This window comes from Eublepharis macularius, chromosome 16 (genome assembly GCF_028583425.1).
Source record: "Eublepharis macularius isolate TG4126 chromosome 16, MPM_Emac_v1.0, whole genome shotgun sequence".
NCBI lineage: Eukaryota > Metazoa > Chordata > Lepidosauria > Squamata > Eublepharidae > Eublepharis > Eublepharis macularius.
Window position 1 is genome coordinate 41,724,661 of NC_072805.1, and position 23,636 is coordinate 41,748,296.

At 45.4% G+C, this 23,636-nt stretch overlaps 1 protein-coding gene and 1 long non-coding RNA gene across 3 annotated transcripts in view; one reads left to right on the forward strand and one right to left on the reverse strand.

The window, feature by feature from the left end:
• The window catches only part of LOC129344105 (uncharacterized), a 42,487-nt gene extending 26,923 nt beyond the window's left edge, over positions 1–15,564 (reverse strand). The window contains exon 1 of the long non-coding RNA XR_008598365.1: positions 15,520–15,564. This is a non-coding gene — a long non-coding RNA (uncharacterized LOC129344105). The remainder of the gene's footprint in view (positions 1–15,519) is intronic.
• Positions 1–23,636, forward strand: part of IRX5 (iroquois homeobox 5) — a 33,720-nt gene that overhangs the window by 4,415 nt on the left and 5,669 nt on the right. The gene's annotated exons all lie outside the window — the stretch shown is intronic.

A 23,636-nucleotide genomic window follows, 5' to 3' on the forward strand; every position in this document is an offset into this window, starting at 1 on the left:
TTATTATCGGTAGTGTTATTCCCGACGTGATGCGTTTTCTAAGGGGCTGGAGCGAGAAATCCAACAGTTTTCTAAGCAACCGTCTTGCGGGGGCCTTTCATGAATTCTCGATGTCAATCAAAGTAGCTACAGCCATCCTTAAAAATACAAATGTTTGGGGCAAGCCACAATCCATTAAAACTCCCTGTAAGCAAACCAGTATTTTAAAGGTATCCCTTTCTTATTTTTCTCCCGCCCCTTCCAATTAAAGGAGACTAAGATAATTATAAAGATTCTCGGGGCACTGCCTCTATTTTAAAGAAGTTTTAGCTGAAAGCTTTGCTGAGAATCGAAGTGTGTTTTTGTGCTGGGGAGAAGTCACCTAAATGTCACCTTCTGAAGTGGACAGTATGGTGATAGGACTAGGAAGTATCGCCTATTCCCAGGAGCGAGTATCTGGAAGGCAAATTCGGTTTGCAAATTAGGACAGGGCGGCGGTGGTAGCCAGCGCGCCGAAAGTTTTAGGTTCAGTCCCGACGATCTCCAAATTATTATTATTATATATTTAAAGACTGGAGGGCTTGGAAAGATCTTCTATTGAGATCTGGAGATTAACAGTCGCACTAGAGACCCCCGGAGGGTCCAAAGGTCATGGGCACAAATGCCAGTCGCGTTTTAGCGGAGTCGTTCGGTTGAGCTTGCGACTTGGGAGGGAGGGCGGCAGAAACGCGTGGAAGGTGTAACGTGGAAATGCTCCAAAAGGCGCAGGATGGCAACCGAGCGCCGTCTCCTAACCTAATTACTTCCAATCAGTGTCGGGGTTTATGCAAATCAGTCGGCTTGTGAACTTTCCTAATGAGTTCGATTTTATGCCATATTTCTCTCTTATTACTATTGCAAACGTCTGCAGAGTTATAGAGAAGAGGGACGGGGGAATACCTATTAAGATAATACACCGGAGAATTAAAGACTTGTATATTCCCTACTACTCCACATGCATATATGTGTGTAAATATATATGTATATGTGTGTATGTATATGTATGCGCAGCAGTATACACGCTCACACACATATACACATACATGCATATATATATGTGCGTGTGTGTGTTATATAGAATCATATGGTTGGAAGGGACTTCTAGGGTCATCTAGTCCAACCCCCTGCACAATGCAGAAAATTCATACCTACCTCCCCCCCCCCACACACACACCGCCAGAGACTCCTGCTCCATGTCTAGAAGATAGCAAATTATATATAGATTATATATATATTTATAGATATATAATTACAGATAATTTTTCCTCTTCCACCCCATTTTGGAAAGGTGTGCGGACGTGGGTAGCTAGATCTCTTCTGACACTGATTGCTCTAGTTTTCCTGTGGTTAAATTGGTACTCCTATAGGCGGTTCTATAGTGCAGAAGCAATTGATGGAGGGGGGGCGCTTCTCTGTGCAGAGGCTAGCGCATACAAATGGAGGGTGGAGGGTCGCCCTTGGAATGTTCCCAAATTCACAGGTAGGTGTCAGACTTGTACCGAATTTCAAACGTAGCTCTCCCCTTCTGAAGTTGTGCGGATTTCTTTCTTTCTCGGTTTCGACTGAAAAGATGTCTAATAAGACCCCTTTCGAATCAAGCACCTCGACTGTCGGGTGGGAAGAAAAAAATGCCAGGCAAACGCAAGCCTAGGCAAAGAAAGATGGATTTCCGATTTGTGGAAGAAGAGGAAATTTAACCTGTTAGGTTCTTGGCGGAGGGCCTCTTTCTGGGACTCAAAGCTTGGTTTTTCAGCCCCTTCCGAAATAGAAGAGAAAAACCCTCTCTCAAAAAGACAACATGGGGCATTAGAGACATTCTGCCTTGAAAAAGCAGTAACTCGGAAATAAATCTCTGTGTCCTCCTCTCTATTTCATTTATTATTTGGAAAATTTTAAAAAATAGTTTCTCATTTTTTTTCTTGGAAGGTTCATTCAGTAGGTTGACTTTCAGAAGAAGCCCTGCTAAAGACCATGAGCTTATAACACAATGAGATGCAATGCGTTTACTCGGGAGTAAGCCCACCGATAAAGAACAGAGCTTACCATGTCGAGTAGCGTTTTATTGCTGCATCCGTTCCCCCCCCCCCTTTTTAAAAAAACCCTTAACAGCCCAAAACTAAGTCATCCACCCGCACACCATCTATATTCGATTTGGGGCTGATATCCACTTCGAACAACTGGTCAATAATATTCGTTTAATCACGACATGCAGGGTAGGAGTAGAGCATCTGTTTTAAAAAGTCTTCCTCCATACCTGTATTTTTAGTAGCCAGCTCAAGGTGTTGCAATCGCTTCCCAGCTTTGACTTATAATTAACTGTTAATTAATTTACCCACGCCTGTTCATTTTTTATGGCCTCTTTCCTCACAGCCGGTGGGCTATGATCTGCCCAAAAGAACCGCCTGTACTCGGGGCCGTTTTTTGCAAGAGAGATCAAGTCAACGTGGCTGAAAGAGGAAAGAGTATAAAGAATGATTTCAAAAGAAAACTCCAGTTCTACACCCGATACACCCGATCCAATTATTTGCCCAGACAGGGGGGGAGGGGGGGGGGAGAGAGAGAGAATTAACTAGAGCTTCACCTCTTCCACAATCTGTTTAAATTATTTGCATCAATTAAAGAGAGATAAGTTACACTAATTCTAGCTAGTGACGAGTTAAGGCAAGTTCGACGGGAGAAAATCTATTGGCCTATTTTTTTTTTTTTTTAAAAATGGCTCTTCAATCTTACCATTCAGGCAGGCCTAAGTTAAATCTAAACAGAAGGTCCAATGTCCCGAAGGAGATAAAATGCTTTCATTTAATTACGAATATTTGCATCAATAACCTATCTTTAATTAAAAGTGTGTCCTTTTTTAAAAGAAGAAGAAAAAAAGTCCGGAGCTCCAGAACTCTGAAGCAAGGAAGTAAGCTAAACAAACAATAAGCCAGAAATAAGAAGGTTGACGACGTCTATAATAAGGGCTATATTGAATAAGTCCCCATCGGGTTTTCGTTTGAAGTGCGAATTCCGAAGGGAATTAATCCATTCCCTCCAGGGCTGCAGTTATTCAGCGCGATTCACGAGGTCCCATTTCACTAAGATGGCGTTAGATAATTAATTGAATTTTTAAAAAAATCCACACCCTCCTCTCCCTAGCTGCAAATTTAAATAACAAGATGGACGGGTATATGTAGGCACACAAACACACACACATATTAAGTTGTTGTCCGGTGGAAAAAATAATACAGCTTTATTTATTTTTTTAAATTCCACTCCCTGATTGAAACCATTCTTAAAGAGATGTAGTGGATCTGGCGTGTAAATGAGAAAGGCGGACTATAAATGAGGTATATGAATAATGAAACCTAAAATATAACCATTATGTTTCGCTGTCCAGTGTTGGAAGTGTTGGAAAGGACAACGAAAGAGATCTATGGATCCCCCCCACAAGGAATCTGTTTGAATGTTTAATGACAGAGGACTTTTTAAAAAAAAAAACCTGTATCAAGATGGGTAGCTGTGTTAGTCGGTCTGTAGCAGTAGAAAAGAGCAGAAGTCCAGTAGCACCTAAAACACTAACAAAAACTGTGGTAGGGCTATGAGCTTTCACAGCTTTTGTGGTAGGGTATGAGCTTTCTGTGACTGGCGAAAGCTCATTCTCTACCACAAATTTTGTTAGTCTAATAGGTGCTACTGGACTCTTGCTCTTTTCTACTGTTTAAAAACCTATATATCTGGGTGGTGTGGTTAAGCTACAGAAAGAGAATTTAGGGACTCTTGATTTCAACCTCTGTCTCTGCTAGTTGGATAACGTGAGGTTGTTGTCTCTCGTCTTAACCACCTCACAGGGTTGTTTTGAGAAAATGGAGGAGGGGAGAATCACGGGTGTCTTAATCACGGTATAAAACCACAGTATTTTTATTCCGCGTTGCTAGACGCTATCAATGATTGAGGCCGACTTCAGTTTCCCTAAAAAACACGAATGCCTTCTCATCAAAACAATCTTTTTTTTTTTTTTTTAAAAAACAAAGTCTAACAGCCCAATTAAATAGAAGGAACTGGGTGTGACCCGGTTTCCATGCCACGTTTTAAAGTCTGTTAAAGGGCCTCGGTCGACTTCTAGATGTAAACAGGTCTCAGAGATTCCCTAGGCGCTTCATCCAGTTATAAGCAGTTATAACGCACCTAGTTATAAGTAGTTACAATGGAGGTGGGTAGGATGTCGGGGGCAGAAGATTTCACTTTCATTCTTTTCCGAAAGGAAAGATTCTAAACTTTGTCAATTTCACTCGGTTTCGTCTTTCGAGGGCCATTCGAACGTCCCTGCGAAAAAACGTCTGCAACTGTATATAACGCGTGATATATTGACGCATTAAACGTTCTCCAGGGTGTTTGGAGTCATCTTGATTTTCTTCGGGCAGGTGGCGCCTTTCTCATCCCCTTAAAAGCAAGTTCTCAACCCCGCAAGGGAGGAATGTTTTTAGCCAGAAATTTTACAGGTGTCTCTAGACGTCCCTGACTGACTCAGCCAACAAGAATATCCCTGTGCCTTATAAAGAAGTTAATTTGTAGCGCGGAGGAGACAGCTTTTTAAAACCGGCTCAATCATTCTTGATAGAAAGTGCAGGGGACTCAATATTGCACGGCTATTCACTAATACGCTTTTTCGGGCAAATCCGAATTAGTAGCGGGACCCACGAGAGTATTTAAGAGGGGAGGGGGAAATGAAGTTGGTAGGTCCAGCATTCGGGTGCCGGCCAACTTAAGAACAGGTAGAAAGAAGGACATGAGCACTGAAATCAACTTATTTGCTTCCAAGAAAATACATTGAGGGATGGGAAATCCGGTAGAGAGGCCCCATAATGTCAGGTCGGTGTACCTGACTTGGAATAAATTTGCGAAACTTCCATGCTGCTAAATTTCCTTTCAAGAAAACAGATTTGAAGATAGTTTCAGGGAAGTTGGTTGTAGTAGAAGAGCAAGATTCGGGTCCAGTAGGACCTTAGAGACCGACTAGATTGCCAGGGTATGAGCTTTCGAGAGTCCAAAGCTCATACCCGGGAAATCTAGCTTGTCTGTAAGGTGCTACCGGACCCGAATATTTGAAGAGGATGTATTGTTTTGGAAGGCGTCGATTCTAGGCGGAATTCCACACCATTCCTGCTCCAGAACCTATTCCACCGAAAACAACCGGATTTCCTGTAAAATAAACCTGCTCAACCCCTTTGTACGAGAGTAGCGTACTCCTTGCCCTCGCTCAAAATTACTTTCGCACATGAGAAGGTTTAGAGTGCAAACCCTAAAAAGAGTTACGCCAGTCTAAGCCCATTGAAACCGGAGTGACTCTCCTTAGGGTTGCACTGTTAGACTCTCAGTCCCTTCGAGAGTTGCGGCTTAAGTTGCTTGAGGATGGGGAGGTGGAGGTTTGCAATTTAAGATATAGGGCGGGGGAGGGTTAGATTCTCCAGACATACAATCCGTGAAACTCAACCTGAATCTAAAATGTGCAAATCAAAGCAGAGAGAAGTGACCTAAGGCTGGGGGCTTTGAGGAGGAGAAGCCACAGATAAATTGCTTTGAAAAGCGTTTGCAAGCCGGTATGGTCCGGTCCAGAACGTTTCTCTTCTTTGATATTTTTTTTTTTAAATAGAACAAGATTCGGGTCCAGTAGCACCTTAGAGACCAGCTAGATCTCTATATAAATACAGATATTTTACACCTTCTGGTTTTAGTCCCTTCCCGGGCGCCCGGCCCTCCCCAGCTTAGTTTTTCAGACTTTTTATCTTGTGGATCTCGCGCTTAGGGAGCGAGAGGCCGTCCACCCACCTGGCCAGCTCCGTAAAAGCTCCGGGAAACCGGTTGGGTTGCGGCTGGAGGTTTTTCAAAAAGGAACAGTTCAGAGGGAGGTCAAAGGCTTTTTACAAACGCAGTGGCAATGAACTAATGATCCGCTCTTTGGGTCTCCAATGCAAGGCGATTAAAACCAGATCCTCCCACCCCCGGGGCGCAGTTTGACATTCTAGGGGTGGGGAGTCAAGAAGCAGAGACAGGGAAGGTCGATCCGAATTGCAAAATCCAGAACGGGCTCCATTCCGACCCTTTGGTAACGCTTTCGCTTCCTAACTTGTGTTAGAAGTCGGTTCCCTTTGAAACCGACCAAAGCGGACTTCCAAGTTTACTTTGCAAGTCATTTTTTAATTTTAAACCGCCTCCCCAATCTGGGAAGCATCGAAAGGCTTTTGCGGATAACCCCTAAACAGTCACGGCCGTTCCCCAGGGAAAGAGAACCGCGAGGCTCAAACCGGTTCATTCGGAAGCGACAGGCGCTGGAGTAGGTGCGCTGCCCGCTGTATGGATGCTTCCTCGGGAGTGGCTCGGGGGTCTTACCCCCGAGTAAGACGAGTGGGATTTAACAGGGCTACAACACATCCGAGGAATTATTTCAGTTGCTGGAAGGGAGTAATGCTGCAGTACTGGGTGGGTCTTCTCAGAAGGAAGGGGACCCGTTGAAATCCAGGAGGACTTGCATTCTCAAGCTAGGTATATTTACTCGGATCAAGACCTTGGGGTTTACTCCATAGAAAGAGTAGAGATAACTGACGTTTTTTCTTATTGAGGATTTCGAAGGGATATTTTCAAACATGTTCATTGAACTCAATGGGATTTTTTAAAATTTCCGAATAAAAGAGCGGTCCCCTAAGGAGTAAGCCCCATTTAACACAGGGCAAACAAGCATAGAGCCGGAGTGCAACAGACTTTTCTTATAAGCTATAAAGAGTTTGGGGATCTCTTGAGGTGGGAGGGTGAGAAGGACTCAAGATAAGCATACTGGCTTCCACTTTTGTCCCCCCCTTCTCTTCAGACAGAAAATGACAGAGAAGTCCCGTCCGTTGTGCACGATTTACTCCCAGGTCGCTGCAAGCAGTCTTGCTACGGAGCAGTTCAAGAGCCCACCAGGAGGAACTGCTCCGGCAGAAGCGGCTGGCGGATCGCGTTCTTTGCCTTTCGAGTATTACTGGGGCCTTCTAAACAGCATCTCCTTATTTCCAATTGACCTGCGCTCTCTGTTTCTCTTCGCCCCCTCCCATCCCAGAATGACCCTCTGCGCATGGTCAGGAGTAGTTTGTCCTTTTCATGTCTCCCAAGTCCCAGCAACTTCTGGGGCAAGGCAGGACTTCCAATTAAGGCCTGTTTTCTGAATAGGTTTCCTGGAATTTTGCTACTGGCGAATCTGCAGTTTAGCCGAAATTACGTTGGCTAATCTACAGTTAAAACTGCGTGCTGAGGAACCTATGCATGTTTACTGTGAAGTCAGTCGCATGGAATGTGTGTGCGTGTTGTTGTGTGTGTGTGCTCCCTGATAAGCAGCTTGCACTGAGTTGCGGCCTAAATCGTTCGAAGTTGTTCTTCCGGAAATGGAGAAGCCCGTCTTCCCTTCAGTTTAGATTCTGGAAGCTGGCAAGAACGCCGCTCCTTAGGACAGATTTATCCCCTGAGAACGTTTTCTCCGGATTAGAAAGAGGCTAGCGAGTTGGTGATGGAAACGCGTGAAGAGTTAAACACCCTCCAAACTTCTCCAAGACCCTCCTCCTTCAGAGATCTAGTTAACCGTGTTAGTCTGTAGCCGCAAAATAGTAGAGTCCAGTAGCACTTTTAAGACTAACCAACTTTATAGCAGCATAAGCTTTCGAGAACCACAGATCTCTTCGTCAGATGCTCTTCGTCAGATGCTGACGAAGCACGAGCTTTCGAGAACCACAGCTCTCTTCGTCAGATGTAGTTTATGCTGCAATAAACTAGAGAGGATCCCAGAATAGATCCGGGGCAGAAGAATCCGACCAAGCGCGAATTGTGCAGCTCCCCTAAAGAGTAGACCCAGTTTGCGCCTTGCAAGCCGGTTCGGTTCCCTTCTCTGCACAGAAAGGCAATTTGCCTTCAGAAGAGAACGTTGAGTGGTTATTTCTCTTTTTGCCTTAGAAATTAAATCCGCGCACTTACTTGAGAGAAAGTCCCCTTCGAACCGGTATCCCTTACTTCCAAGTAAACGTGCCTGCAGCCCCAATCCTATACACCTCTGTAGGAATTCGTCCTGCTTTCCCTCCAAAGGCTCAGGTGTCTGGTTCCCGCATTCCAGCTACTTTATTCTTACAACGACCTTGTAGGTTAGGCTTCAGCCTAGGCTATTTAGTAAACTTCGGGATTACGTGGGAGGCGGGAGGCGGGAGGGGGCATAATCTTTTACCACAAGGGAGGGGGAAGCCCTTTGGGCATTGAGATTTCCTTCCGAGAAAACGTATACAGTCAGATGCTGAGAAATGTATAGGATTCTGTTTGCGAATGGCAGACCCAACTGCGTTCTGTGTACTGAAGAGCAGAAATCCAGGAAACCGGTTTAAATGGATTGGGGGGAACTGGGACTGGGAAAACGTCTGAAATGGCGTCTAAGAGGGCTCAGCAGGCTCGGGAAAGGGCAAGCTCAGCTTATTTTAACTTGAGACCAAACGCAGATCCGCAATTTAAAGCGTCCTAACTCTGGTTTGTTTTTACTGCGCTTTACCTACGGCCACACTTCAGACTTCTCCCGGTTTAAACACCAATCCAATCTCAATCCGTTTTATCCCTAGAGATGGGATTTTTGCTTTTCAGTTATTGGGATGACTCTAGGAGGACTGGGGTTTAAACTGATTTCAGGAATCAGTTCCACGCTTACCCTTGAAGTAAATCCCACTGGACCAAGAGGCGGGGGCTTATTTGAGGTATCCGTCTCTTCGGCTGCTGAGGTTTGTGGATAAACAGGGGACAGAAGTCTGCAGTCTGACATTTTCCTGGGAGTAAACCCAACTGAATAGCATGGGGCTTGCTTCTGAGTAAATCTTTTTAGGATTGCTATTTAAGGGCTATAGTGAACAGCAAAAGTCCCCTATCTCTCCAAAATGTCGATTTCACAAGTTATTGAGAAGAAAGCGAATTCTAATTTCAGTCAAATGTATTTCCTCCGAATAAGGAGGCGAGAGGGTAACAGAGGACTGTCCCGGGACCTTAGGAAACTCAGTCTGGTTCCATTTGCAGTTTAAAGATTGCAATCCAAAGCAGAAATAATTTGGAATTAAATTTACAGTGATTTACTTCTGAGTAGACTGGCAAGGCCCTAGTTCTTCCTTGGTTGGATCTCGGTGACCTTCTGTTTATCCCCGAAGAAGCCAGACTTGTTCCCGGGGTTAGTGGATATTACTCCGGAATGGGGCCACTAAAACTAATCCGAGTCTAACCTGTCTGGTTTACTATGGGGCGCCTATCATGCCAACTTAACCATGTCAGCTCCAAAATGGTCCCCTGGGAATTTAGCTGTGCAATTCCGCCAGCACCTCTGCCACTGATTACAGAAGTGGCCCCTGGTCCTAGCAGATGGAAGTTTAAACATTTCCACTATGGTAACCTACCTCACAGGGTTGTTGTGAGGATGCACACAATAAAGAAAGCACGACTTTTTTGTCGCAATGGAAAGGCCTCTGCGAATGCGATATGTACGGTAAATAGGTTTGCATGACACACAGTGTGTAATGCAGTCAGTAGCCTGTCAGGTCTCGGAAGCTAAGCAGGGTTGGCCTGGGTTAGTAATTGGATGGGCGACCTCTTAAGAAAACCAGGGTCTCTATCTAGAGGCAGCCAATGGTAAACTTTCTCTGTTCCTCTCTTGCCTTGAAAACTCCAACAGAGGGCACTATAAGCCAGCCATGCCTTGATAGCACTTTCCATCACCGTATTGTCTTCAGACTACAAACTAACCTTAAGGATATTGGTGTGTGTCAGGCTGCATTATGAATACAGGGCTGCCTCTCTTCCATTATTCAAGGATCGTTGCCATTCTGTAGATCAACTGATATGGGTCTCTCGCACTCCTGAGGACTAGAAAATCTCTTTAAAATAGCAATAAAATCTGAGGTTACCTGGTTTTGGGGAGCAATGCTTTAGGCAAGGATCGCTGGCGGTGTGTGTGTGTGTGGGGGGGGGAGGTAGTTGCGAATTTCCTACATTGCGCATGGGGTTGGACTAGATGACCTTGGAGGACCCTCCAACCCTATGATTCTATGATTCATGGGAGGTAGTGGTGGCTGAATCAACTTTTTAAATGGTCTTTCTTCTTCCAATTAAAAAGAGACAAGGAGAACCAGTAAAGCTCTGCGATCTTTTCCCTTTGCAGACAGTCCTGCCTCCCCGGCTCGTCCTTGCCAAAAGTCCCTGTGCCCCTTCCCCCCTTTTGCACTCTTGACGCAACACCTCTGCAGCCTCATAATCCTAATCCGCTTTAAATCCTACCAACTCAACTAGTTTGAGAATTGTTGAAGCAATGGAGCCCGACCCATTCATTTGGCTTCCCCATCAAACATAGCGGGCAATAAATCGGATCGCAGATTTCTGACAAGGCAGGCGAGTATCTTCTAGCCTTGGCTATAAACCATATCAGCAGTTTTGTTGTGCCTGCAAAGAAAATCCTCCAGGAATAAAGTAACCTCCAGCCCTCCCCCCTCACCAATCAGCAGAATAACGTTGAAAACCCGAATTATTCAAAAAGGCTTTTTTACTCAGAAAGGAGGGCTGTTCTGTATGGAGGGGGGTGGGTCTCAGATGCTTTGCTAATGAGCTAGGAACCATAGACTTCATCGCTATGTTGTATCGGATTCTTGCTAATGCTATGTCTTTGCAAACTTGTATTTATTTACCCTATGGCTTTGTTTATGGAAATATCCTTGAAATTGACTGTACTGGTCTCAAACTGCCTAATCCGCCTTGAGTCTCAGTGCGAAAGGCGGACTATAAATGACAGCCAGACAGACATAAATAAAGGGCGCGATCCAGTCAAAGTGAAGCCCCCCCTCCCTCCAAGCCAGTGTGTAAATCCTATTGGCAGTTATGAAAGTGACTTCTGAACAAACCTGCATAAACCGTGGAAGCTGAAGGTGGTGCCCAGTTCCTAACCAGCACTTCCTAGCGTCTAATTCGAGAATCCAACCACAAATATTGACGACGCTTTCAAGGCACGAACAAGTTCCAGGATCCTAAAGCTCTGTACCCAGAAATACGCTTTGGGCCACCACAAATCACACATTAGCACATTCTTGGGACTCTGCCTGAAAAGGAAAGGTGCCCTGGTCCAAAGCTTAGTTTTTGCACTGACTGCTCCCAAGTGGGGTGTCTCCAGGAGAAATGCAGATTTCATGAACGGGATGTACTTAACTCTTCCCTTGAACTCAATGAAATCTCGTGGGGAGGGGGGGGGGAAATCACTTTGGTGGTTCTTGGTCAAAGCCTTAGAAATCTGCTCTAAATTAGAATATTTTCTTTTAAAAGGGACGAATAGAGTCGGTGTTGAAACTCCGCCTCCTTCCTCTCCACTCTTTTCCCTGCCATAAATCTCCACGTATCCCTTAACCTTCATTTACTCAAAAGCCCTTGATTTCCACAAGATTTACTTCCCAAGTGCAGATGTTGCATTTTAAATCTGTTTCTTACACGCGTGTCTTGCTGGCGCCAGGAGGACTGAAACAGCCTGTGAGAGTGTTCCTTCTCAACCTTGGCCGGTTTGGACCAGGGAACCCCATTCCAGTTGAAGGATTTGAATCCAAAACGTTTCCGAACCCCATGTGCTCGGCCTGTTGTTTTTTGGAGCGCTGCAGTTCAGTTCCACATTAGAGCTCGAGTAAAGAACTAGGGTCCTAAGTCTAAACCCTTTGGCCCGGCTCGCTTGAGAATGGCTGAAGCCGAGACTTTTGAGTCCCATGCGTCCCGCCCCCAGTTTAGCCCAAGGATTTAGACTCAAACCCATTGAACACGCTTTCACACATGTGTTGGAAAGCGCCGGATGGTGGCAGATAAAGGTAGACCCGCCTGTACCATTCAGAAATCCGAAACAAGAACAGTTAAAACTGCCGTGTGGGTATGTTTTGCATAGGGAGGAAAAGAGCTAACAAGTGCTTTATGCTGCAAGTTACAGGACAAGAAGGGAAAAGGAAAGGGCTTCATTCAGAAAACATGAGCCGAATTTGTTCTGTGAACATCCTAGGTGTTGATTATACTGTGTTTCAGTTACGCTGTGTAAAGCGCCTTGGATTTCAGTAAGAAAGGTGGAATAACAATAACAACAACAATAACAACAAACAACAACAATAAATAAAGGCAGCTGAATCTGCAGTGAATCCAGTCCACTCAGTAGTAAATTCCAGTGCAGATGAAAGTGGAATCGCGTCCGTATCTTTAAGAAAACCAAAATATCTGAATCTAGTTAAGTTTGAAAAAAAGTCAGGACTATTCTAGTTTATTTTCCATTCAGGGACTGCCTAAAAGGGAATAATTGCCTCTTTTTAACCTACTTGCAATCTTGGTGTATAGGATAAAAAAGTACTAAGAGGGTAAATTCCACACTCCCTACCCCATGTCCGGGTTATAGGAAAAAGAATTCCCTGATTATCCAGTAGAATTCATTCTCCGCAAAGCGCCCAGCGCAGCAGCTAGCTGGGAAACTCTGTGGTGCGGGTCTGCCTGTCTGCGCGTGGAAATCCAGACCTTAAACCCGTGGCAATCAACACCCCAGAGGAATGCTTCAAATGATCCGCAGCACGCTTAAGGAAAGCGTGTTAACTACCCCGATTCTTTGTCCAACCGCTTTCAGACCCGTTCAGGTGAAGCTAAATAAGCTGGGCGAGGGGGCTTGCCTTCAGGGGGCTTGCCTCCATCCCATTTACACGGATGTCAAGCCTCGAGGAATAATTTTGGGACCTAAATGGATCGGGTGTGGTGTGTATGTGTAAATTTACAGTCTAGAAAGGAACGAAGCCGGCTGCTGATGCGGGTCAGCAAGATAGGAGTTCTCAGCAGGGCTCAAGCCCTATGGAAGATCTGGAGGGGACAGCCACAGCTGAAATCCAGAGGAATGGCTTGTTCTCTTGATAAATAAGAGTGGTATTTTTATTGCGGTTTATTGGGGGGGGGGCTGATTTATCATGGAGCCCCTGATTTTTAGTTTCCGAACAAACCCCTAGAGAGGGAACTAATTCACAGGAGGGGGGGGGGCGTTGAATCGAATTCGGTTATAATAAAACCTGAAACGCCCCTCCCACTTTTACACAGCCGTGTTAGTTGATTGGGAAAGCACCTCAGGATTTAGTAAATCGCCCTCCCTCCCAAAAAACTGGCCTTCCCCCCCAACGATCAGTATGCTAATTTTGGAGAAGCTCTTTGCTTTCCCCCTTTAACGCCCCCCCCCCCCCGCTAAAGTGCATACAAACAAAAAGGAGAGAAACGCTTTAGCTGCCAACAAGTGGCTCAGAATTTCCAGGGGAGGGGGGTTGTCTTTTGGCATTTCTTCTCTTCTCCCAGGGGTGGGAAGGAAAAGAGTCGTATCGAGAGTCAACTGCCCACCGCCCAAAAAAGACGGGGGGGGGGGAGAGAGGCAGTGGGCCGGAGCCGTAGAGAGAAGCTGGCCTTTATTGAATCATCAAATCCCCCCCGATTCTTAATTAATTATGGGTGCTGGAAATTCAGCGCAGCTGTTTCCTTGGGAAGGGGGCTGTTCTGAGACACAACAGAAAGAAAAAAGTCTCGGGAGGGGGCAGTTTCCCTTTGCAAAGCGCAGCTCTGAGTCTAGCCCCCCTCCCCAGGAAAAAAGGGGGGTCGTAAACTGACAGATGGTGGTCCCTGCAACTTCGCGCTTCTCCAAGCTAGAAAAGGGGAGGGGAAACTGGGCGGGGGGGTTGCTAAGAACGCGTTGGCTCCTTTAAAATAAAAGAGGAAGGAGGGGGACGTAAAAAGGAGAGCTGGAAACGAGAGAAACAGCGAGATCCTAAACAGAGTTATTCCAGTCTAATCAGTAGGTTGAGACTGGAGTAACTCTGCTTACGATTTCACTGGAAAACACTTCCACTACGTTCGAGCAAGAGAAAAGTTACAATATTTCGAGAAAACGCAGCAGGCTGCTAACTAACACAACCACAGTGTGCTGTTGTGCGTGCAATATTATCCTCTAATATTATTCCCTCAGCTGAATTTAGCGCCAGTGGTCCCGAAGGAGACGCTTCCAAGTTTATGGGGCACCTGGAGCTTCAGCAGACAAGTATTTCACACGCGATGAAATCCTCGTTCAGTGCACTTTGTTGCGCGAAGCAGCAAAATCCGCTTGCAAACGGGGGCTAATGTGCATTGAAAGTGGATTGAAAGCGCATTATTCAGTGTTATGTGAAAGTGCCATTTAGTCTAGCCTGGAAAGCCAATGAGACTTCGCTGGGCTGAGCATGGTGCGGCTCGAGTTCATCTGGCCGAAGGAAACTTGCGTGCATTTTTAATAGAGGGGTGTGACTGATCTTTAAAAGACTCCATAGCCTTGATCAGAAATGTCTTTATAGCAAGCGCGTCCCCCCAGTTTTAATTTTTCTTTTTAAAAGTATAGCATTGTGTTTTTTAAAAACGCTCTAGGATATTCTTTGGAAACAGACATGCTGGACTGCTGTCCTTTCGCATTTTGAGCAGCTCTGATAAAAACGCTTAGAGGTCGGGTCTCCTTCGGATCAAAGCCCTCTTTTAGTGATTTTAGTCTGAGAGTAAAAGGGGTAGGCTTAAATCTTTTCCTTTGCAACTGACGGGAGGGAGGAAATGGTTAATTCGGGCTTGGTCAGGCCCTAAGAATCCATAGAGAGCATTCCATTAATTCTCACAACGACCCTGCAAGGGAGGCCAACATTATCATAATGTTGCATGGTGGGGGAGCGGTGGGAACAGCCAGAGAATAAAAGCAAGAAGTCTCTTCCAGTTGGGGTAATTTAGAGTTTAAAATCAACCAGTGGGGGAGGAAAAGGGGGAGATAATAATGAGGAGTCTTTAAACTTGGTTACATTTGAGAATGAGGATTCACGCGCAGGGCCCTTTATGACCCGTCTCTGCGTACAAACTTGTCCCATCCTATACACGCACGACGTGAGCCATGAAAGAAGCGCGTTCTGTTTTCCTTCTGAAATGACAAAACTTAACACGTATTTGCAGCCTAGGCTACCTGTCCTAGCAGGGTGTAGCTATCCCTCCTTCCATGCTTGCACGGCCCAATTCACACGTGACTTGAAAAGCCAGAAAAAGAGGCAAGGAGCCACGTAAAAGGAAGTATTTCGAACCCCCATTGCTTGAATAACAAGAGTTGAGAACGCACACTTATTTGGGCGAAAGTTCCATTGAATAAAGTGGGTTTCTTTCTTTCTTTCTTTCTTTCTTTCTTTCTTTCTTTCTTTCTTTCTTTCTTTCTTTCTTTCTTTCTTTCTTTCTTTCTTTCTCGCGGATCTTCCATATTACTTCTGATTCGGACAAATATTCACAGGTTCACACTGCAACTCTCTGCCATTGTAATCAATCGGTCCCTCCTGGATCGCGTCCACAGCGTTGTGGATCTGTGATCTCGATCGTTTCCCAAACCATAAAAGGGCAACCCCATAAACATCTTTAAAAAAAAAATCGGATCATTTTTTAAAAAGTTCGGCTGACCTTAGCTTGTTGGCTTCAGTGGGATGCAGGGGTCGCAGCCCGCCCCCCACCCCACCCCCTTGTCTCTTGACAGCCCTACAGATAGAGAACCGGGAGCCACATGGGAGCTTTCCATAAATAACTCGGGCCAGTAGCTAAGCTTTAAAACAAACAAACAAACCTCCGCCTCAGCCCCTCCCCAGCTCCCGGCTAGAGTCACCACATGATTTTTGCAGCTGTTGAATGGGGGGGGGGGCTATTGCGTGGTAACAAAATCTTCACCTCCGACTAGACACAGACTATTAATAAGTTCTGCCTTGGACTGTCCAATACAAACTTCAGAGAGCTGGCATGTTATCTCCCCCCCACCATTAAAACTGGAACGACATTCCCATAGGACTCAGTCTAAGAAGAAGAATTTGCCGTCTTCAGAGAAGCCTGCCACTGGAAGAGTTTATAAGCTTATAACAGGGACTCCTGCAGATCTACCCCTTCCTTAAGTGAGTCACAGGCTTCTCTGCACCCAGGCTGTTTCAGTTCCATCCTGCAGAATTATCCGGGGAGGCTGATGGGAAAGAGGCCAACCTAGAGCGTTGACTCATGCAGAGTTGCAACGGGCAGCCTCTCCAAACTGATTAGATAGATATGCAGTCGCTCCCAACGCAGGCCGATCCAAGAGAGGCTGGTGGGCAGGAGACAAACCTAGAAGAGCAGGCAGACTCCTTGAAGAGCAGGTGATTTCGCAGCTCTGCGAGTGAAAGCTTTCCTTTCCTTACAGTGGAAACAGGACCTTTTCCTGCCACAGCTGAAAGCAGGCCGGATACTCAGAACCATTCAGAGATACATTGGACCACCTCCCCTGTGCGTGGCGCTCCCAGGAATCTAGCGGGCATAGCAGAGCAATCCCAGAATTAAACCCTTCGAAGCCAGTTGGTCGTAGGGGGTGCAGAAAGGGAAACTATGGCTGCTTCTACACACGTTGGATAATCCACTTTCAATACTCTTTAGTGAACATTTGAAACTGATTTTCCATGTGTGGAACAGAAAATCCACTTCAAAAGGATTGCAAAAGTGCATTGAAAGTGCATTATTCAACGTGTGTGGAAATGGCCTCTCTTTAGGATCGTACTTTCAATCAATCACCTTCAGATTTCAATGTGGTGTTTCTCTTTCGAGTTTTCTCCCTCCCCCCCGCCCCCGCAGAAAAAGCACAGGCAGAAAACTCGGAATGCAACGCTTGAAATACTGGCCATTTCCACACACATTGAATAATGCACTTTCAATGCACTTTAGCAATCCTTTGGAAGTGGATTTTTTGTTCCACACATGGAAAAGCAGTTCCAAATGTTCACTAAAGAGTATTGAAAGTGGATTATTCGATGTGTGTGGAAGCAGCCACTATACTAAAATCTGAAGGGGGAGTTAATCATTCAAAATTCAGAAGAAAACCCAAAAACGTATGGGGCTACATCCAGCAAAAACTGCCCCTACAATTTTTTTTAGCCAGTTCATATTGGAGGGGGGGGGGCTTTCCTTCAATTCGAGCTCACATATTTGTTCTCTGGGCCAAACCAGGAGCCTAAAAGACAGAGAAAATGATTTAAAAAAAGAATAACAGCCCATGGGACAAGATGGTAGCTGCGTTGGTCTGCAGTAGAAGAACAAAATTCAGGTCCAGTAGCACCCTAAAGACCAACTTGATTTCCAGGATATGAAGAAAAACGCATATGCTAGGAATCTAGTTGAACTTGAAGGTGCAACCCGAATCCAGCCCATCCATTCTAGACTGGTGGCGTCTTCATTTGTTTGCAATCTGCTCCCCCCCCCAAGTTTCCTCCTCCTTGCCTTGATGGATGCAATTGTAAACGTGCACTTATTTAATTGGATCAGGTCCCGAGATTAAAAAAAAGAGATAAACGGCTCCCAGTTTGCCAAGTTATTTCCAGAAGCGAGCAGTCATGCGTGGAAGGCCAGTTCACCAAGAGGAGAACAGGCTGGCTGGTTCTTGAATTACACCTGGGGTCTAGACTGCAGTACATGAAGCCCTCCTGGGCTTACACAATCACACCCCCCACGTTGGAATAGGAGAGTTACTCGCTGCTTGTTAGTACCAAAGGAATTGGAAGAAACCAGGGCTTTTTTTTCTGGGAAAAGAGGTGGTGGAATTCAAGGCGGCACAATGACATCACTTGGGGTCAGCTGGAACAAGGGGGAAGTTTTTTAAAGTTTAAATTGTGCTTGGCGAAAATGGTCACATGGACGGTGGCCCCACCCCCTGATCTCCAGACAGAGGGGAGTTTAGATTGCCCTCCGCGTCTAAACTCCCCTCTGTCTGGAGATCAGGGGGCGGGGCCACCGGCCATGTGACCATTTTTAAGAGGTGCCGGAACTCAGTTGCACTGCATTCCCGCTGAAAAAAAGCCCTGGAAGAAACTGCTTTTTGGATTCTTTTGCTGTAGCTCTGTTCAGACACTCTACGGATGTACCATTGGATGTTCTGCAGAACTTTCTCTTGAACCTGTGCACCTTCCTTTGAATGGTCGCCCAGATCTTCTTTCACTCATTCAGAAACGTTCTCCAAGTTTCGTGTGGTCTGCCCTAGAAAAGCAAGATTTGGTCCCAGTAGCACCTTAAAGACCAGCCTAAATGTCCAGGGTACGAGCTATCGAGAGTCAAAGCTGCCTTGACTCTAGAAAATGCACAACCCGGATATCTAGTTGTTCTTTAAGGTGCTACTGTACCTGAATCTTGCTTCGGGAGAGAGGGAGAGCACAAATCTATGGATTGGGCCATTTCCTTATCAAAATCTACATTCTCATAAATCTCCTCCTAGTTCTCATAAACCTCCTCGATCTAATCCCATTTACACAACAGTCGTATTTTGTAAAGAATTTTGGCTCTCAGCCTTTCTGTCTTTTAAAAAAGTGCCCCCCCATTTGAACAGGCAATTAATACCCTTTCCCCCTCCCTCTCGCCTTCTCTCCCAGCTTTCTGTCTTTTGCCTAGTTCCTCCCCATGTTGTACATACTTATGTAGGCAAAGCTAACAGATGGTTATTGATACAAACATGGTTTCAGTTGCTAAAGGCCTCTCCAAAACAAATTTTGCCGGCTGAATGCCAATGTATGCTTGTTGGCTGGTGACAGCTGATTAGGAGCATGATTTACGGCCAAGTTTCTCCACCCCTCCCCCCTTAAAAAAGAAGAAGGGACTGATACTGTCAGAGGCAGCAATTTGGGGGAAGGGGGAAAAAAAAGATAAGACAGCGCACCCGGGAGGCTTTCTGCAAAACCACTCAACAAATCTAAACCTACAGTACAAATACCTGAAACAGTGGAGCAATCAATTGGTTGCAGATTAAATACAGTCTCTATTACGACTTTCCCCGGTAATCTCTTACTTCTGACAATAGCAGCCTCTAGATTTATGTAAGCACCCCTCACCTGTCCACATGGCTAACAATGTGTATATTTCAAAGCGTGCCAGCAGGGAGAGACTGGTAGCTTTGCCATCCATTCCCTACCTCTGCAACCCAGCCAGAGGAATAAGAAGAATTGCAATTCGAGGGATTGTAACTGGTGAGTAATTTCCAGTGATTTCAGGGGGATTTACACAACTGGAAGGCCCAAGGCTCCAAAACAGGCCAAATGGAAGGGCAGAGCATAAGTACCGGTCCACATATCACAGCGTTTAGATCCAGAGGAGTTAGCCATGTTAGTGTGCAGTAGCAAAATAGCCAAGAGTCCAGTAGCACCTTTAAGACTAACCACCTTTTGAGAGCCACAGCTCTCTTCATCAGATATAGTGTTTAGGGCTCCCTCTTTGATTAACTAGATGTCACAACAGGCTCTCCTTTGGCTCCTTCTGTTATATTTAAATCCAAATTTATTTACTTTATGCCCTCCCTCTCTCCCCACTGAGAAACCATATCAGTCCTCATCACCCCACATATCCTCAGCTTAACCCTTCTCTATTTTATCCTCACAACAGCCCTGTGAGGTAGGTTAGACTGAGCGTGTGTGCCTGGCCCAAGATCACCCAGAGAGCTTCCATGGCAGAGCGGAGATTCACACCTGTGTCTCCCAGATCCTAAACCAGCACCCAAATTACTATAGAACAATGTCCCGCCAAAGCGTTGAAGGCAGTGTACGTGGTCCTTCCTGCTTCCATTTTTCCTCCCCAGAACCCTGTGAGGTAGGCTGAGGGCCAAGCTACACATGACGAATGACACTTGAACGGCAAGTGGATTGAGTGGAGGGCAAGTGAACAGGGAGAAATACACTTGCCATTCAAGTGTCATTCGTCATGTGTAGCTTGGCCCAGAGAGTGTTTGCCTTGAGGTAACAAGTGAGGATCTGAATGCAGGTCTTCTCTGTTCCCCTCTAACCTCTCTGCACACACTAGTTTTAAGTGGGTCTTTCCCAAATAGGATATTTACCATTTCTGCCTATTTCAGACCACACAATGTCATTTCTCAACGGCACCTATATCTCTGACAATTACTTGGTATGAAAAGGCCACTGCAATAAATATTCTTAAAAGAACACTGCTTAGCAACTGAATCAAATAAATCCAGGTCTTTGAACCTTCTTATGCCATGACTCCCTAAATGACATTTCTTTGCTCCCCTGCCCCCCCATATAAAATAACATTTCTTGGAAACAATAATAGTGGCCCAACCATTTCCTTCTGGTAGTCCCGGATACACAATCTGAATAAGTCACAGAAGTATTGCTGTATCGTACTGAGATCCCATCAAATCTGGATTCTGTCTTTGTAGGCCAACAGAGGCCTCCGGAAAGTTCTCTAGAAAGAATATTTCCAGGGTGGGTTAATGGGGAAATATTGCATCTGTATATGGAAGCTCTATTCAGCGATTACGGCCAGAATCTGTTGAGAGATTAGAACTGTCCTGCATGCGTTCTATGTAATTCTCTTTTTCAAAAGCCATGTAGGTTGATGCTCAATATACCATGCTGTGTGGTAGAGAATTCTCTAAGATTTTCCTGGAGAGAATCCGGAGTTTTATCGAACTGACTGCCGATCAATTTCATTAGAAGTCTCCCAGTTCAAGTACTGTGCGATAAAAAAATTAATAAAAACACTGTAAATCATTTGCACCGTTATAAACATCTGTATAAATCACCAGGTTTTTTAATTTCTAAAGAGCAAGAAAATCACCAGAAATCTCTGTGGGCTTTCGGCCATCGATATGAACTTTTTTTTTTTCTTAACCCCTCATGTCTGTGAAAGGTGACTGTGGTTAGTGAAGGGGGGAAAGCCTTTTACTAGAGGAAGAGGTATTCTTTTTTGTCTTGTTCCAAGATATTAATAATAGGTTCCAGGGCTGAAGCTTGCTGGCTCCAATTAAGCCCTGGATATCATGACAGAACTCACAGATGGGGCTATCTCCGTTCATCCTTTTTTTTTTTTAAAGTAATTTTTGTCAGCGCCATCACAGCAATACAGTTTAGATAAGCCTGCCATGTTTCTCTCCCACCCTCAAAAATGCAAGGTGGCCTCGAATGTACCTAAATTCTTCTGCAGGTGCCAACAGGTTCGGGGGCAGAAGGCTACATTCTGCAGGTCCTTTCATTCCGCTTCCCTTTCCCATTTATATTGACATGGCTAGAGTGAAACAATGTTATCACCGAGAGCACAAGATTTCTCTTTGTTGCTGGAGAATGAAATCGCTGCAGCTACCAACCTACCATACAAAGCTGCCTTATTCCAAGTCACAGTATTGACTTTTTTTCAACTGGAATGCGGTGGAACAGAGTTCCAGAACCTCTTGAAAATGGTCACATGGCTGGTGGCCCCGCCCCCTGATCTCCAGACAGAGGGGAGTTGAGATTGCCCTCCACCCTGCTCCAGTGGCTCGGAGGGCAATCTAAACTCCCCTCTGTCTGGAGATCAGGGGGCGGGGCCACCAGCCATGTGACCATTTTCGCTGAGGGCAATTTAAACTTTTAAAAACTCCCCCCTTGTTCCAGCTGACCCACAGTGAAGTCATTGGCCCTGGGAGCATGCGTGCACTTTGCGCGCGCACATGTGGTACCAGGGGCACCACCTCCCGCCAAGAGTTGCCCCCTGTGCGGGCAACCCACTGAGTTCCACCATCTCTTTTCACAGAAAAAAAGCCCTGTTGTTGATCATAGATGGCCAAAGCGGAATAGTGGCTAGAGTGTCAGACTAGGGTCTGGGAGATCAAGGTTTGAACCCCCACCCTGCCATGGCAGCTTGCTGGGTGACCTCGGGCCAGTCAAAAACTCTCGGCCTAGCCTACCTCATAGGATTGTTGTGATAAAAATACCACTTTGAGTCTCCATTGGGGAGAAAGGCAAGATATAAATGAGCTAAGTCAAGTTTTCTTTCTCCAAAGTCTCAGGAAGAGAATGATCTTTCTTCTCAATGCTGATTACTTATTATGCTTTTTAACTGGAGATGCGGAGGATTGAAGCCGGGACTTTCTGCAAGCAAAGCAAATGTTTTTATCAGTGAGCATAGATTCAGAGGAGTTGGCCGTGTTAGTCTGTAGTTGCAAAATAGTAAAAGAGTCCAGTAGCACCTTTAAGGCTAACCAACTTTATTGGAGCATAAGATTTCCAGAACTATACAGCTCTCTTCGTCAGATGCAAGATGCATCTGACGAAGAGAGCTGTGGTTCTGGAAAGCTTATGCTCCAATAAAGTTGGTTAGTTTTAAAGGTGCTATTGGATTCTTTACTCTCATTGAGCAGCAGCCCTTTCTACCACAGAACTGGCTGAGCTATGAATCACCTCTGTTAATGAATGCCGAGTAGCACAAGATTAGAGGCTCAACAGTTGGCTGGAACACTATTTTCCTGTTTTCATTTTTAACACATCACTCTTACCTCTTCCCATTCACCACTCTGTGGCTTCATGACCAATGAACATCCAAAGGGTCTTGTCTATGTCCCACAAGAGAGAGCCCTCCGCCCAGCCTCTAACAGTGTGAACCATCTCTCTGTCTTTCTCCAAGACATTAACAGTTTGATTATGGATGCGTTTACTTGGAAGTCCATTGCACTTTATGGGGCCTGGTCTCAAGCAAGTAATATAGGATTAGAGTCCAGTAGCACCTTTCAGACCAACCAACTTTATTGTAGCATAAGCTTTCGATAATCACAGTTCTCTCTGTCAGATGCATCTGACGAAGAGAGCTGTGGTTCCCGAAAGCTTATACTGCAATAAAGTTGGTTAGTCTTGAAGGTGCTACTGGACTCCTTTACTATTTTGCAACTACAGACTAACACGGCTAACTCCTACAGATCTAATATAGGATTGAAATTTTACAGAGCTAAAGTAGCATGTTGACAATGCTGGGCAATCATTAGCCGGCTTCCCTGGTTGGGACGACCTTTTAATCAAAACCAGTGGCCATGCTTGCCCGGTATGGGCAGTACCAGGGACTCTGCAATCAGACTTCATTTCCATACCCTCCCAACCCTCCACTTGGGTTATTGTCTCTCTCCTTTCAAGGACCTTTTGTCCTTTATAGTCCTTCATCTTGACAGTTTTTGTCTCTGATCAGAGAGTCCACAGCTTGAAAGTAATGCTTGGCCTCTTAAAAAAAAAAAAACTTTCAAAGGGTTCAGCGGTGTGTGTGTAGGAGAGAAGGCTGATTGCTCCTGGTGCTGTAACACTCAAGCTCTCCAAAATGGACTGCGGTAGACGTCAACTGGTTTGTTGGGAGGCAGCAAAAGCAGAGAAAGAGCAATAGCTATATATTGTTTAAATAAATCCTGAAGCCCACCTAACAGTCTTATGCAGTAAAAGCCGGTGGGACAAGGTTATAAGCAAGGCAAGTTCAGTAACCAAGTAAATATAACACGGAGCATTTTCTGGGTTTCCAAGACTTGCAAAGGGTTTGCCTCCCTCTCTATGTATGGTGCGTCCAAGATCAGAGGTGGTACAAGACACTTCTTTGGGTCCTGAGATGCTTGGAACAAAGGCTGTGGCTCAATGGAAGAGCACTGGGCATGCAGAAAGTCTATTTTCAATTCCCGGCAGCTCTGGTTGAAATATCAGGTAGTAGACGATGTGGAAGAGCTTAACCGGAGACCCTGGACAGTTGCTTCCAGTTGGAGTAGACAAGATAGAGTATGATGGACCAAT